Source organism: Epinephelus lanceolatus, chromosome 12 (assembly GCF_041903045.1).
Source record: "Epinephelus lanceolatus isolate andai-2023 chromosome 12, ASM4190304v1, whole genome shotgun sequence".
In the NCBI taxonomy this organism is placed as follows: domain Eukaryota; kingdom Metazoa; phylum Chordata; class Actinopteri; order Perciformes; family Serranidae; genus Epinephelus; species Epinephelus lanceolatus.
This window is the reverse complement of record NC_135745.1, coordinates 41,529,516-41,544,374: the sequence shown is the minus strand read 5'-3', so window position 1 is coordinate 41,544,374 and position 14,859 is coordinate 41,529,516.

The window sequence follows — 14,859 nt, the reverse complement described above, 5'->3', positions numbered from 1 at the left end:
TTGTCTGTATATACGTCTGTCCCATTCTCATGAATGCGATATTTCAAGAACACTCGTATGGAATTTCATTAAAATTTGGGCACAAACATCCAATTGGACTTCAGGATTGATTAGATTTTGATGGGCAAAGGTCAAGAGCACTGTGACCTGGTTTGTCCCATTTTTGCGAACTCGATATCTCAAGAACACCTTGATGAAAGTCCTTCAAATTTGGCACAAACATTAACTTGGGCTTAAAAAATGAACTGATGTGAACTTGGTGGTCAAAGGTCAAGGTCACTGTGAATTTGCGTCCATGTCATTCTCATGAACGTGATATCTCAAGGCGGCCTTCAGGTTTGTTCAGTTCTTGTGAACGCAATATCTCAAAAGTATCCTGAAGGAATTTCTACAAATTTGGCACAAACGTAAACTGAGACTCAACAGTGAACTGATTATATTCAGTTCACTTGTGGTTTTGTGGATCATTATGACCTCACAAAACCCCAAAACATGATGATTCTCAGGGGAGTTCTGAAGTGTCTTTTCCCATGATTTCTAAGCAGATCATGGACTTTTGTTGGTGATGGAAATTTGAGTGTCAGTCACACTGAATCTTAAAATGTGTTCCACGTCTGTGTGCTCAGATTTGACTGAGTTATGACTCAGACAAAAAGTACGATGTTCAACTCCATGAGCAGTTTGTCAGCTTATGGAGTTCAGCTCCGACTGTGTTGGTGAGCGGCCAAATCAGCAGCCAAACTATAAAAACTAACTTCTTTTTTTCTATTTAAAAACCTGCAGGCACCTGTCCCTTTTACCTCACACAATATCTTTGCCTCACATCTCTCCGACCACACTTGAACTCCTCTGCGCCCTCCCACTGAGGTGTCTTATAGTTTGAAAATTTCTATCCATGGTGAAGCAGTGATTTAAATGAGCTGTTAGTGTTTCTTGGTGCTTGAAGCCACTCTTCAGACTTGGTCTTCTGGTTGATCAATGAAGGTTGAGTGATTGCTACATCTCACCCTGTACTGGATAAGTACCTGAAGCTCAGTACTTGAGTAAAGGTATTTAGTTTCTTTCTACCTTATTTATACACTCAGAATTTGGACGCTGGAATTAAAAAGCAGACAGAAAACATAGTGCTCTATATAGTCAGTGACTCCAGACACAGCCCAGGACTCTGGCGCTACAGAGCTGCTTTTTCTTACCTCCACGCCGTGATCAAACTTGTCACTTACAGGACCCTGTGGTCTCTAATCCAGCTGAACCGTGGTGAAACTCTCCACTGAGGTCAGGCCATTACACTGACTGCGCCTCCTGCACTGCAAACTGAAAACCACCATTCCAGTCTGCACCTTCACCCCCAGTGCTGGTGCTTACGGCTCAGTAAAGGAAAACATCTTAAACAGTGCCGGTCATGTGAGGTGCAGGTGTTTCAGCCTGCTACACACCCTCCAGTCATATTTAATGAGAACAATCAGTCACTGTCTTCAAACCACACTGGAGTCAAATCCAGAATAAACGCATTGGATACATCATAAAAGCTGCTTGCTGAGGGATCTTTACATGTGACCCCTGACAGCTGAGTCTTTCACACCTCAACGTCAAAAACTGTTAAGAAAATCAATAATCAATGCTGCCCTAGAATTGCCCTGGTTTGCAACACATGGATAAAAACATCACAATTAAGGCAAAAATGCATCTGCAGCATTTGAGAATTGATTAGGCACAAAAGATTTCTGATATCAGAGAGATTTCTTTCTCCTGGTTTCATCAGAGTCACACAGTGAGGCCTCAGGGCAGGCTCTCTGAATGAAGCCTCTGCTCAGAGAGGTCACATGGTGACTTATGCCGATGGGTGAGATTGATATGTTTATTTTAGCATTTATGCTGAGTCGTGGTATCTGGTGAACTGTGAGTGTCAGTTCAGCAGCAGCTCAATCCTGCGGGAGCCGACAGCTGGAGTCATTTTTCATGTGGCTGGAGACGCGAGCAGCTTGATTCATGACGGCTTTAAGTCAGCGAGCGTCTCCAGAGGCTGAATCACAGAATGGCCTCACGTGTTCATCTCATGAAGGTTAACACACACAATGATACCTCCACTTTTTATCCACCCACAGTTACAGTCTGGGATTCTCCAGGAAGATGCAGTTAAGTCTTTAATGTTAAAGGAATTTCTCTCAGTCTGACGTTTTGATCAAGAAATCTCAAAATCTTAACCGGTGCCAGTAGGAGAGTCCAAAAAACTGTCCCCATGCATCGTTGTACAAACAGCTTATTGCGGCCTATATTTACGTTTATTGTTAGGCAGCAACCTCTAGTGGCTGTAGTGATTATGATGGTGGCAAGACATAGTACAAAGAGAGCCAAGTGAGGAGGTGGAAGTGGATGGATGAGTCAAACAAACACAAGACTTTGACCCAGGAAACTGCCGTTTGTGTCTTGTGTGAAACCAAAAATCAACGTTTACTTGTTTTAAGTTAGGGGGATTTAGTGGCATCTAGTGGTGAGGACTGCAGATTGCATCCAGCTGAAACTCCTCCTGGTTAGAGTCCTTCAGTGTTCATTGTTCAGAAGGTTTTTACCGTGAGCCAAATTATCAGCTGTGCCTCAGAAGGTAGAGTGGGTCATCCACTGATCAGCGATACCCAGCTCCTCCAATCGGCATGTGAAAGTATCCTTTGGCAAGCAAGATACTGAACCCCAAATTGCTCCCGATGGCTGTTCCATCGGTGTGTGAGTGTGTGTGAATGCTTACTGAGTAGTAGGTGGCACCTGTATGGTAGCGTTGGCCACCAGTGTGTGAATGTGTGCGTGAATGGGTGAATGTGACATGTAGTGTGCAAATGCATTGAGTGGTCAGAGGACTACAAAGTTGCTATACAATTGCAGTCCATTTAGCACTGCTGCACTGCTCATTGCAGAGACTGCTGAGTCTCTGAGGGTCCCTGTGTAGAGCCAGTGTTTGGTTTGTCCATTCTGGGCTACTGTAGAAACATGGCGGTGCAGCATGCTGATCTCTGTAGACAAGGACCTGCTCCCCATGTAGATATAAACGGCTCACTCTAACTGCATTCCCACCAAAAGCTTCATAGTCGCCGTCGGGCGCTCTGGTCGCGCTGACATCGCTCACACTGCCAGCTCCAGCAGGCGCTTGCATGAGCAAAAGGGGCGGGGCCAGGCGCTGCAGATGTGTCCATCTAGGCTGACCAGCGGTGCTCTTTACAAGGATGAACAAATGTAGGCTACTATCATTTATGTCATCACTATGTATTATTCATGACTTTCATTACACAATTTAAATAACACTAATAAACACATATAGCCTTTATGAGTCTTTTATAGTTATGATTTGACCCTCCTGTTGGCACGTAGGACCACTGAGAAATGTAACTGGTAATAAATAAGCGGTAACTCATGGTTCAGCTTCTCTCAACTTCTCCTTGACGCTCTGGTCGCTGGCATCACGCCGCTCTCTGCAGCCGACGCCCCTGACGCCCTTCATCGCCAGCGTGCATTGAAAATGAATGGCTGCCAGCCGCTTATGATGCTCGTGAAGCTTTTGGTGGGAATGCACAGTAAGGTTTTTTATAGGTGATTTTACACTACAGAAAACATACTTACTATTGATTTCCATTTCTGCCAGTATATCCCTCTAAATCCTCCTAAACACACTGAGCCTTTAAAGGATGTATGAAATACGCTGCTAACAGTTCTTGTTTGGACTATTTTTCAGAAGAAATAGTTTGAATGAAAACTGTTTGCAGGAAATGATTAATTGTGTTTCTGGTGATCTGCCCCTGTAAAGCTGCGTGAGTTTACTTCTGTCCACTAGGGGGCAAAAACAGATTACATTGTTTAAAGATGCCAACGTGTTAGCAAACAGCTAGACTCACAAGTCAGTCTTTAGTTAAGCAAAGTGTCTTTCTCCCTGATTTTGTGTTTAGATGGGCGGATACAATTTCAGAGTTTAAAAAAACTCCCTACGTTGCAGGACCAATAGTAAATCTGCAGGGCGGTCCTTCGGTGGCTCGCTGAACTCTTGTGCTCGTAAACATAGTCCGACTGCGTTAAAAGTTTTAAACAAAGTCGCTGTAAATCCTTCATTTCCACAATCTTGTGGACTGAGCACACGTTTGATAAAACAGAGTTAAATCTCTCGGCATCCATTTTCAAGCTCTCTGTGTGTTTGTGTCCTTGTGGATGAGGAAATTTCCGTGAGGGCGTGTCCTTTTCAAAAATGCAAGAGGCGTTGCTTTGTTGCCGGCCGTTTTCTCCGGTGTGTTAAACACACTTTAGAAAGGAGTGTCCCCAGACTATCAGAAGGTGGAGATCTCTGATTGTCTGGTGGCGAGACTAGCAAACAGCTGTTGATACATTTCGCACACACAGATCGACATGATGATTCGTTGGGAGTCTTTGTGTCCACCTGATGAATGTCAGTCAAATATTCACTCTCTTGTAGCTCTGGTTTTGGTCTCCACCAACTCCTGAGGGAAATATCCGTCTCTTTAGCTGCTAAATGCTCTACTTTGTTCTCCAGGTAGTCTTTTTTCATGTGTACCATATCAACGTTTATAAAGTGACGTATGGTGGTGGATGGCGTGACACCCAAGCAAGATGGCTGTTTGAGACCATCAAACAAAAAGATGGTTGCTTTTTAGGAGTTTTTGCTGTGTCTTCAGCGGCTTTTAAACCTCCAAACATGGGTGTTTTTTATCAACCCATTGCAGTATTTATCACAGCCTACAGCGCCATGAAAAGCAGTTGTTTTTTACTGAGACATCGACGCATTTCAAACTGCCACAACCAGGTATTCTAAGCCCAAACATGATCATTTCCTAACCACAACCAAGTGGCGTTTGTGCCTATATCTAACCACACATTAACCACACCGTTGTTAAAAAGGAAAATTTCAACACATGCGCTTTATAGTAACATACAAATGTAACATGTCCGTGGTCTGCAGACACGTGCAGTTCCATCATTATTTTCTGCTGATCAGAGCTTGTTTGATGAAAACGTGGAGCTTAAAGAGGCCAAAGCTGGACATTTTTTCAGCAGTGATTGTGTTTGTGACGAGCTGGAGGTCTCATGTTCAGGATCATGTTTATTGAGATTCATCTCAGGCAGGCTGAGCGCTGAGGAGACATCATGTAACAGGAACCACGCCGGTCTGAAGATGCTTTCACTAAAATTAAGTGCTGATGTCAGGGATTCTTTTTCTGCTCGTCTTGTTGTTTTGATGAAACTGAATCTCTTTTCCTCGACGTCTGAGAGCAGCAGAGACGAGGGAAAGCTGTGCAGCTGTTTCCTGCTCAACCAACAACCACAGTGCAGTCCAGGGGGTTGTTCTACTATCATAAAATATTACTATAATGTCATAATATCTTTTGATAGTAAGAAAGAAACAGCCTTAATATTCCTTTAATGTCTTTACAGACTCTTTATGTGTATATTATTAATTTACTGTTGTAAAAAAATATACATGTTTTATTATGAAAAATAGAAAAGTCTAATCTTGTATTCTGTTAAATTACTAATTACTAAATATTTTCCCTTCAATTGCTCCAGTGATCCTCCCAGTATCATCCCCATCAGACAGCTGGTTGAATGGGGAAGCTCACAGCTCTCATAGTGTGTGAACAGTGTGAAGCTGCAGCAGAGGGAAGCTGAATGTGAAAAAAAAGTCATGACAATTAAGAAATGAATAAAAGTCTCAGCAAAGCTTTCTGGGTAAATGAAAGTTGTGACTCTTGTTTTTCTCATTTTCTTCATTACTGTGTGTGCAGCTCCTCTGCCATCGTAGTCACTTCCCTTTGTGTCTTTTCACCTTGTATTATGAAAGTTGGATGAAGCGCATGAATAAAACATGCGTCCTGTGCTGCTCAGGAGTCGGCCACATCATGCAGATATAACAACGCCTGTAACGCCTTCAATTATTCACCAGCTGGAACTCTGACAAAGACCCTTCCACTCCACAGGAAACCAGATCACTCACTGGGTTACACCCTCAGTCCGTCCGTCTGTCAGGAGAAACAGGAAACACTCAAACACCTGTAATCCAGCACAGATGTTGATACACAAATATTCCTGATTCTGAATCTTATTCCCGATTTAAATATAATCAGCAGTTTTGTTTTCAGCAGTGACCAGCAGCTCTGTAGGACCAACACATCCTCACTCCGACCTCGTCACATGTCCACGTTTGGTCATGATCTGTTTTCAAAATACACTTTTGTATTCACAGGAAATGTACAGTTTGCATACAGTCTCTTTCAAAATAAAAGCACTACATCAGTACAAAATGCAAATTAATGTTTGTTAATGATGTATTGAGCATTTTTTTCCCTTCAACAACAAACACACATGGTTAGGTTTAGGAAAAAGAGCAGGGTTTGGCTTTAGAGTCTTACGGGACGCGAACACCGCTTTCTCGGGTGAAAGCCGTCCACCAGCCTTCCTGCCCGCCCCAGTCGGACTTTCGCTGCCTTAACTTTCGTCCGTGTCCAGCCGTGTTTCCCTGTGACACCGCTGAGTGCCGTGTATCATGTCGAGGTTAAAGGATGCTTATTTGTATTGGTTTCTGACACCACAAGTCACTGCCCAAGCGCTGGATGTCGACAACTTTGGAGTGAGACTGGGCTCATAGGACAGTTGGTCCGTCCACAGAAATTTCCCCAGCCATTTACAGCCACGCTTTTTACCACAGGAGGCTGAAATTTGGCAGAGGTCAAGTGTGTGTGTGTGTGTGTGTGTGTGAAGCTGTGTAATTGTATTCATGCTAACTGGCTCGAAGGAGGTGTGGCCTATACTTCCAAACAGATTCGCAGACTTGTGCAAAATAGAGGTGAATTGTTTGTGAGGTTGTGTGTGTGTGCACGAGTGTGCCTCCATGAACATGGATGCATGTGTGTACGTGGTTGCAGTTGTTGCGAATGTGCACTTCTTTATATGTTTTATATATATATTTTATTTTATTCACTCAAGATGAAACGGCACCAGGTGATACACTGACGGGCAGGATCAGTTCATAACACGGCCAGATGACACCTGTCACGGCGGTATGATACACTGCTGGATGGCATCAGGTTGAAACACTGCCGGTAACAATGTAATATAAGGAGCTGAAAGTCCTTAAAGGACAGGCGGGATGGGGAGGTGGATGGGTCCCACAAACCCTGGACTTTCACCCAGGAGCCAACCGTTCGCTCTGTTATTAATTAAGAGCCAAACCATGATGTTCTAAACCTAACCATATGCTTTTGTTGATGAGAAGGAGAGGAAATAGAGAAGAGCGACAGAAATAAATATGTAATTCTATGATATTAAAGGGCCAGTGTGTAATATTTGGCATGGTTTATTGTCAATCTGAATCTGAATCTGAATATTCTACCCATTAATATGTTTATACAAGTGTATGATCGCTATAAAATAAAATTCGTTTGGTTTTCGTAGCCTTATAATTATGCTTTTATATATATATATATATATATATATATATATATATAGCAAGGGCCTTGCTTTAGAGAGGTCGCCATCTTGCACCACCATGTATGTACGGCAGACCGAGCGGACAATCCAGCCAGCCAGAGAACGCGTTTCGCGTGTATAAATGAACCAACGAAGACAGCGGGAGGAAGGAAGGAGGAAGAAACAGCAGAGTGTTAGTAGTTCGTCGATAGAGAGTAGTGAAAAGTTTTTTTAGTTATAAAGTTTGCGAAAGGACCACACTTACCACGCAACAGGAGAGAATGAACCCGAATCGTCATCTGCGAGGAAAAGAAGACGCAACTTCACTCCTTGTGATGCACTCTCTGCTGCGCTTTTCCTCCTGATGAAATATCTCCCCATAGATGGTAGCAGTAGCACCGAATCCCATTCTGTGCATTCAGCCTCTCTTCTCGCCCGCTCAGCATCAAACACATGGAGTTACTCATCTGTATGCTCCGGCTCAAACAGGTATGGCTCTGGGTCTGTGTCCGCTACAAGAAACTCTTCAAAATCGCGTTCAAAGTCGTCCATTGCAGCTACTATAGTCCGGAGATATTGCTAGGCTAAATAAACAGCTGAGCTCTGTTTACCGGCTACGCTGTCAGTCAGTGTGCGGGCTGGAAATCGGTGGAGCAGAGAGGGGAGGGCTGCCCCGCTGGGTACTGCAAGTGAGTATGTGTGTATGGAGAGTGTGTGTGTTACGCTAGAAGAGTCAGAGTTTGGGACGGAGTCTTTTACCCCCTGGAGTGTTACCGGAGTTTTTGGAGTGCTCAAATAAACGGGCCTTTTTCCCGAACACTCCTCTGGTCTCCTGCTCGTGAGGGATTCATTACAATATCGTAACATGGCTTAGATTTCTAAATAAACATTCACCTCGTTGCTAGATAGACCTACTCCTGAAAAACTCGTGCGCAAGGCTTTTTGTCCCTACGAGGCCACTGTCATTTACCCGACGGGAGGGGTGAGCGAGTGAGCCCTGCAATCTAGAATCTGACCACTGATGTCACTGTTTCCAATGGTGTTCAACCCATTTTACACACTGGCCCTTTAAATTAAGTCTTGAAAGTATGTGTACCAGTCACCGCTGCTAATAAAAAAGCAAGCTGTCAGGATTTTGAATATTATGAGGTTTCTTTCTTTGTGCCATGTACACGGCCTTAAAATCGTAGCGTACATTACACTTGAAGAAAAACACAACTAAAAGGAGTTAAGGAACAAAATCCAATTCCAATTTCCCTCCCTTCACTTCATTTGTCCGTCCGTCCCCTCCTCCCTTCCTTCCCTATTTTGTAGGGAGTAACTAAAATGCGTAGGGGAAATGTATCAGAGTAAAAGTATTCATGTTATTTAGGAAATATAATGAAGTAAAAGTGAAAGTTGGCAGAAATATAAGAACTCAAAGTTAAAGATACTCCCAGAAAATGCTTGCCTCATATAAGATAAAGGTCTCAGGCCACTAGACGTCTGTCCAAAGCAGAGGGAGGCCAGGCATGTTTGTGAGAGCAGCGTCACACTTAAAGGTTTATAAATGATATTCCAGGGCAACTGAAACACAGAATATGTCTCAATTTAAATACGTTACCACTGTGTGAACACCTCACCCTGCATCCTTTAACCTTGAGCTCTAAAACTTGGATCTGCACTCAGCTAAACTAACTCCTGACAAGAGTAAAACAAGACGCCGTGACACTAAATCAAAGCTTTTACAAATACACCTTCTTACTCCCAGCGTATCTGTGTAATGGCGCAGCTCTGGTGAACCTCCTCACCTCCTCCTTCATGTCTTCACAGCTGATTTACAGTCTGTGTGGAGACTGCTGGAGTAAATTGTCCCTAAAAACGAAGACGCCTTGATTGTAAGTCACAAACCAGGCCATTTGCAGCACTCTGCGAGCAGAGGGTCATTTGTTCTCATAATCAGAATTGACAAAGTGCGATGCTGCTGAATATGGAGCACAAGTGTGTTTGTGCATCAGAACAAAGAGAGACTGTTTTTTCTGCAGCTCTGGTGACTTTGTGCTCATGATTCTGACATTAAAGAAGGAGAATAAGACTTAGATTCTAGTTTGATTTTAATAATGTTGCCGTCTCTTCTGCAGCAGCAAAGACAGTAACAACTACAGCTGCTACAAAATCATCATTTTTTTTGCTCAGATTTTTGATTTTAAAGCTTACTTGACTTGTTACTCCCTGCCAACAGTAATTCATTCCAAACTTGTTACATTACTTTCCTGTTACACCCCATAAAATTGAGATGTGTGCCTCTGTGTAAATGTCAGGGTGATCACAGTTGCGTGTAGCTCAGGCCCTATTTACCTGGAGCTTCACATTGTTGTGTTGTCCGTCATAGTAGCTGAGGTGTTTCCGAACAGAGGTTTGAGGACGTGTTTTTTGAAGTGGAAAGAGTATTAGTCCGACTACCTGCAGCAGATGAGTTCTTGTCGTCTTTCCTCCGGACAAAATCAAAGCAATGGGAATATGAACGCGTTACTAGCAACTGCCCAACACTGGTGCTAAATAACACACAAGTGCCTGAAGAGGTTACAAATATGAACCATCATCAGCCAAAATCTGTCCTTCAAAGTACTTAAATGCTAGCTGTATGTATCAAAGTCTATACTGACCATGCACGGTGTCTATTGCGCCTCACGAATCAAACTCATGCAGTCATATAAAGAATTTGAATCATCATCAGAAACACAAGCAAATGTGTACGTTCCTGGCACGTCAGAGATACTGTAATTATCAGCTTCTGACTTATTAGTAGCAAACGCCAGAAGTTCAACATGGTGCACTTAGCATGGCAGAACAAAAGTTTATGTGGACAGCAGCCATTTCACGCCCCTACAGCTGTGTTCACAACTACCTCTCCTCATCAGCGACTCATCTTACTGTTACATGCATTGTCTTCTTTCAATATACACTTCAGTTTTCACAGGAAATTGTACGTTTACATACAGTCTCTTTCAAAATAAAAGCACTACATTAGTACAACAATGCAAATTAATGTTTGTTTTCCCTCCAACAACAAACGCACATGGTTGGGTTTGGGGGGAAAAGAACAGGGTTTGGGTTAGTAATCTTATGGGACGCGAACGCAGAGTGAGAGTCAGTGTTTGTTGGACCCATCCACCACCATCACCCCTCCTACCCGCCCTATCTGGACTTAACTTTTGCTCTTGTCCCGCCTTAACTTTTGTTCTTGTCCCGCTTGTTTCCCGTGACGCTGCTGAGCGCCGTTAAATGCTGATGTTTAAAGACGGCTTTTTCAGTGTCTGATGTCGCTGTCACTGTCCAAGCGCTGGATTCCGACGACTTCAGAGTGAGACTGGGTTCAATAAAGTCAGTGTGACACAGTCGAAAGCTCCAGAACAAGTGAGAGGGGACATCTCTTTCAGTTTCAGGAAACATCCTTGTGAACATATAAAGAGTATCTTCTGAGGAGGCCCTGGATGCAGTTTTGGCGCACGGTATATTTGACACTGTCACTGTGAGCAGGTGGAGGTTTGACGCTTTGTCTCAGGACGCTTCAGCAGGACATTCCCAGCCGAACCTGTGACCACAGTGTTACGGTCCAGTGTCCTGTTCATCAGCAGCACGTGTCCTGTCAGCTGCCGGCAGGACGGATGGTCTCCTGCTCGGGGGCGGTGTGTTCCTCTCAGCCAGTGAAATAACATGGATGATGAATTTGTTTCCATTCATGGACACGAGTATTGATCGCAGACTCGTCCATCACCAATCACTTTACACCCACATATTGACACAAGGACATTCAGAAGTGTTCTGCCGAGCTCTATCAATCTACTCCTGACCAAACATCTCGCAGTGTCTGTGTGTCGGTGAGGCCGGACTGGGACCAGGAGGTCGCACCTTTGAAACTCTGGACTGCAGGAAGGCAAAGTACCAGTCGCTAGGAGAAAATGTTGGCATTGTACGTTTCTGCAAACCATGTGTGGCGGTACTGATTCTCACACTTCTTTCCAACCAACTGGAATCTGGGGAATCAGTGCTGCCACACATGTATATGCTACATTTGCACACTTCATACGTATCTTATCAACGTTTCTAACGTGATGAAGCATATAAGCTGACTTTGTCACCTGGAGATTGAAGGGATGGTGGATGTCGTGACAGTTTGGAGAGACGCCCGCCAAGCTGCAGACCAACAAGCAACAAAACCAGCTGTGTCGTTAAACTGGGTATTTTTTATTTTTTTTTATTTTTGTAAAGAATATCTTTATTATTAATTATGTGTCACATCTTACTCACATATACAAACACATTTACCCCCCCCTTCGAGAAAAGCCCCTCCCCCCACCCCCCCTCCAAAGTTGAACATTCAGTGCAGCAGTCAGCTACGAGCATGGTAGAATATCATATGGCAATAGTAATGACAAAAATTAATAATAATATAAAATGGAGAAATAAGTATACATTACAATAATTAAGAAATGATATAGAAAATAAACTAGCAACACCTCTCCTTTAACATTCAACTGTTATTCCTTGGTCTGGGAAGCACCTTCCAAAATATGTTAGATATTCTAGGTCCTACATAATCGAGAAATGGGGTCCATATATGGTAAAATAAACCAATTTTCCCTCTGGACCACTATGTCAGATATTCCATGGGTAAAAGGTCAAATATTACCTTATGCCAATCTAAAACTGTAGGTGGCTTAATTGAAATCCATTTCAGCAATATAGTTTTATGTGCAGCATATGTTAAAACATTCCACAGTTTCTGACAATGAGATCCTTTTATTTGTGGGTGTGGTAATCCCAACAACAAATATACTGGGTCCAGGTCCAGGTCCAACTCCTTATTAAAAACCAAATCTAATTTCAAAGCCACTTTTACCCAGAAATCCTGGATATGTACACAGGTCCACACAGTATGTATAAAGCTACCAACTTCCTTATTACACTTCATACACAGAGCTGATTTCTTTGGGTCCATCTTATGTCTGAGTTCAGGTGATATCTGAAGGCGATGCAGTAATTTAAATTGTGATTCCTTTGCTCTATTACATATGGATATGTTAGCATGCTCCCATATGTCCGCCTCCATAGCTTCGTCTATTGTCACGCCAAGGTCCTGAGCCCATGTTTGCATAATTGTAATGTTAGCCTTATTGGACTTATAAAAGGCCTCATAGCATCGTCTTACTGTAGCCTTACTGCTATGTATTTTGTATAATAGTTGTTCAGTTGGTGACATTTCCAGAGTAAATTTATGCCGAACTGGATTTAAACCGGGTATTTTAAACTAAAACGTGATCTTTTCCTGCCCATAAACAAGTGCCTAAACATAACCGCATGTTAACCACAGTAGTCGGGTTTCCATCCACCTATTTTTATTTGCATTTTCAACCTTTGGGAAAAAAAAAACTTGAATGGAAACGACAGAAATTTGAAATATCGCAAAAAAGTGGAAAAAGGGGGTGGAACAGTCAGCGTATCCATATTAGGAAAATGGAAACAGATTTAGCGAATAAACAATGACGTATAGGCTACCGGATCCTATTCTACTTCACTTTCGCTCCACGAGTCCACAGTTAAAAAATGGCGGCAGAGGAAGGGAGCGTGAGATATGTCTGGAGTGACAACGAAACTGAGTTTCTTTGAATTAATAAAAGAAGTGAACATTGTTTACATCAGTTGTGGACATGAGACGCTCTCAATGACGTCATCTCACGGCGCCCTCTTCTTCTGCAGGTGTTCTTTTGCATTTTTATTTTTCACGAGAAGCGCCACCTACTGCTCGACCTGTTGACTCGCAATACTCGCAAAACAATAATGAATGGTAACGTGCATAAATTCACATTTTCTTTTGCGCATTTTCACAAAATTCTCTTAAAATTTGCGACATATTTGGATGGAAACCCAGTTAGTGTTGCTGAAAAGTTAAGTTTTAACATATCTGCCACATAATAGTGTGCAAACGTACAACGCTAGCATTTTTTTGTCTGGCAGTTGGGTTGAAAAAGTAACACTCACGATAAGTATATCGATGTAGTGCAGTCATTTACTACAGTAATTAATATGTAAGAGTTAGAGCTCTTGAGATTTGTTTTGATTTTATTTTTCAGAATGCCAGATTCATTTTGGAAAGTCCACCTTTGCTAATGTCAGCATGCTAACAGACTAAAATGGTGAACACCTGCTGAACATCAACATGTTAGCATTGTCACTGTGAACATGTTAGCTTGCTGATGTTAGCATTTAACGTAAAGCACCACTCTGCCCACGCTAAGGATGAATAAGGAGAAGTGCATACAGTGTTGGAGGTGTGGTCCCGTTTAGTCCTATGAAAGTTGCTCAGCGGTGCATGAAGCCAAAACAGCTGAATTTCTGCGGTATGAAATTACCTGGAGTTTATGATGTTTTTGTTCCCAACAGAAGATGAAACGTTCAGAGAAGACGCCCCAAACAACCAAACTGAAAAAGAAAAGATAAAGACACGAACACACTTTGATCCAATCCTCCGATCGATCAACATTAGTCTTGGATGTTGATGGATTTAAACAGCCTGTTTAAAGTTCATGAGCAGATTTAATGAAGTTGGAAGCCAAGAAAAAAAAAAAAAGATCTGTTTTATCAGAAACCTGAAGCAGCAGCTCAGCGTGGCTCGTCCATGTGAACTGTGTCAGAGCTGCTGTGCGGCCGAGCAGCAGACAGCTGGAGTCAAATTATTGCTTTTTCAATTACAGACTGCTTCTGCCCGTTTTTCATCCAGATAATTAGTCAAATCCTCCGACCGCCAACGATTAAGTAGAAATACTAAAGGCCACCGAGACACGCAATCAATCTATTTTAAGATTGCTCTGTTCTGTTCTTCAGATCCTGTTAGACTGTGTGTGTGTGTGTGTGTGTGTGTGTGTGTGTGTGTGTTCGTTCTTTGGTCAGATAGAATATTTTACTACCTGGAAAGCACTGATTGAATCTGTGTTTATTGTATTTTAATGAGTAATTTTATATATATATATATATATATATATATATGTATATGTGTGTGTGTGTGTGTGTGTGTGTGTGTCAAGAGTAACAGGGACAATGTTTCAAGAAAGAGATGTCGCTTTTCAGTTTACCATTTACATTTTTTTGAAGGAGCAGTATGTAGGATTCTTGCGTTGAGGAGTTCAGATTGCAACCAGCTGAAACTTCTTCTGGTCAGAATTCCTTCAGAGCTGAATTATTCACAGAGGTCTCTTCCTCTCCAAAACAAAAGCCCCTTTTACACTGCCAGATTTTCCGTGTTGGGCCGTTTTGCCGGCAAGCTGCGAGCGTTTAGACACACAGAGCCGGATTGGTGAGTTGATCCGAGGTGCCCAATTTTCCGCCTTGTAGGGTAGACATATTGGCGGAACCTTTTTAGTT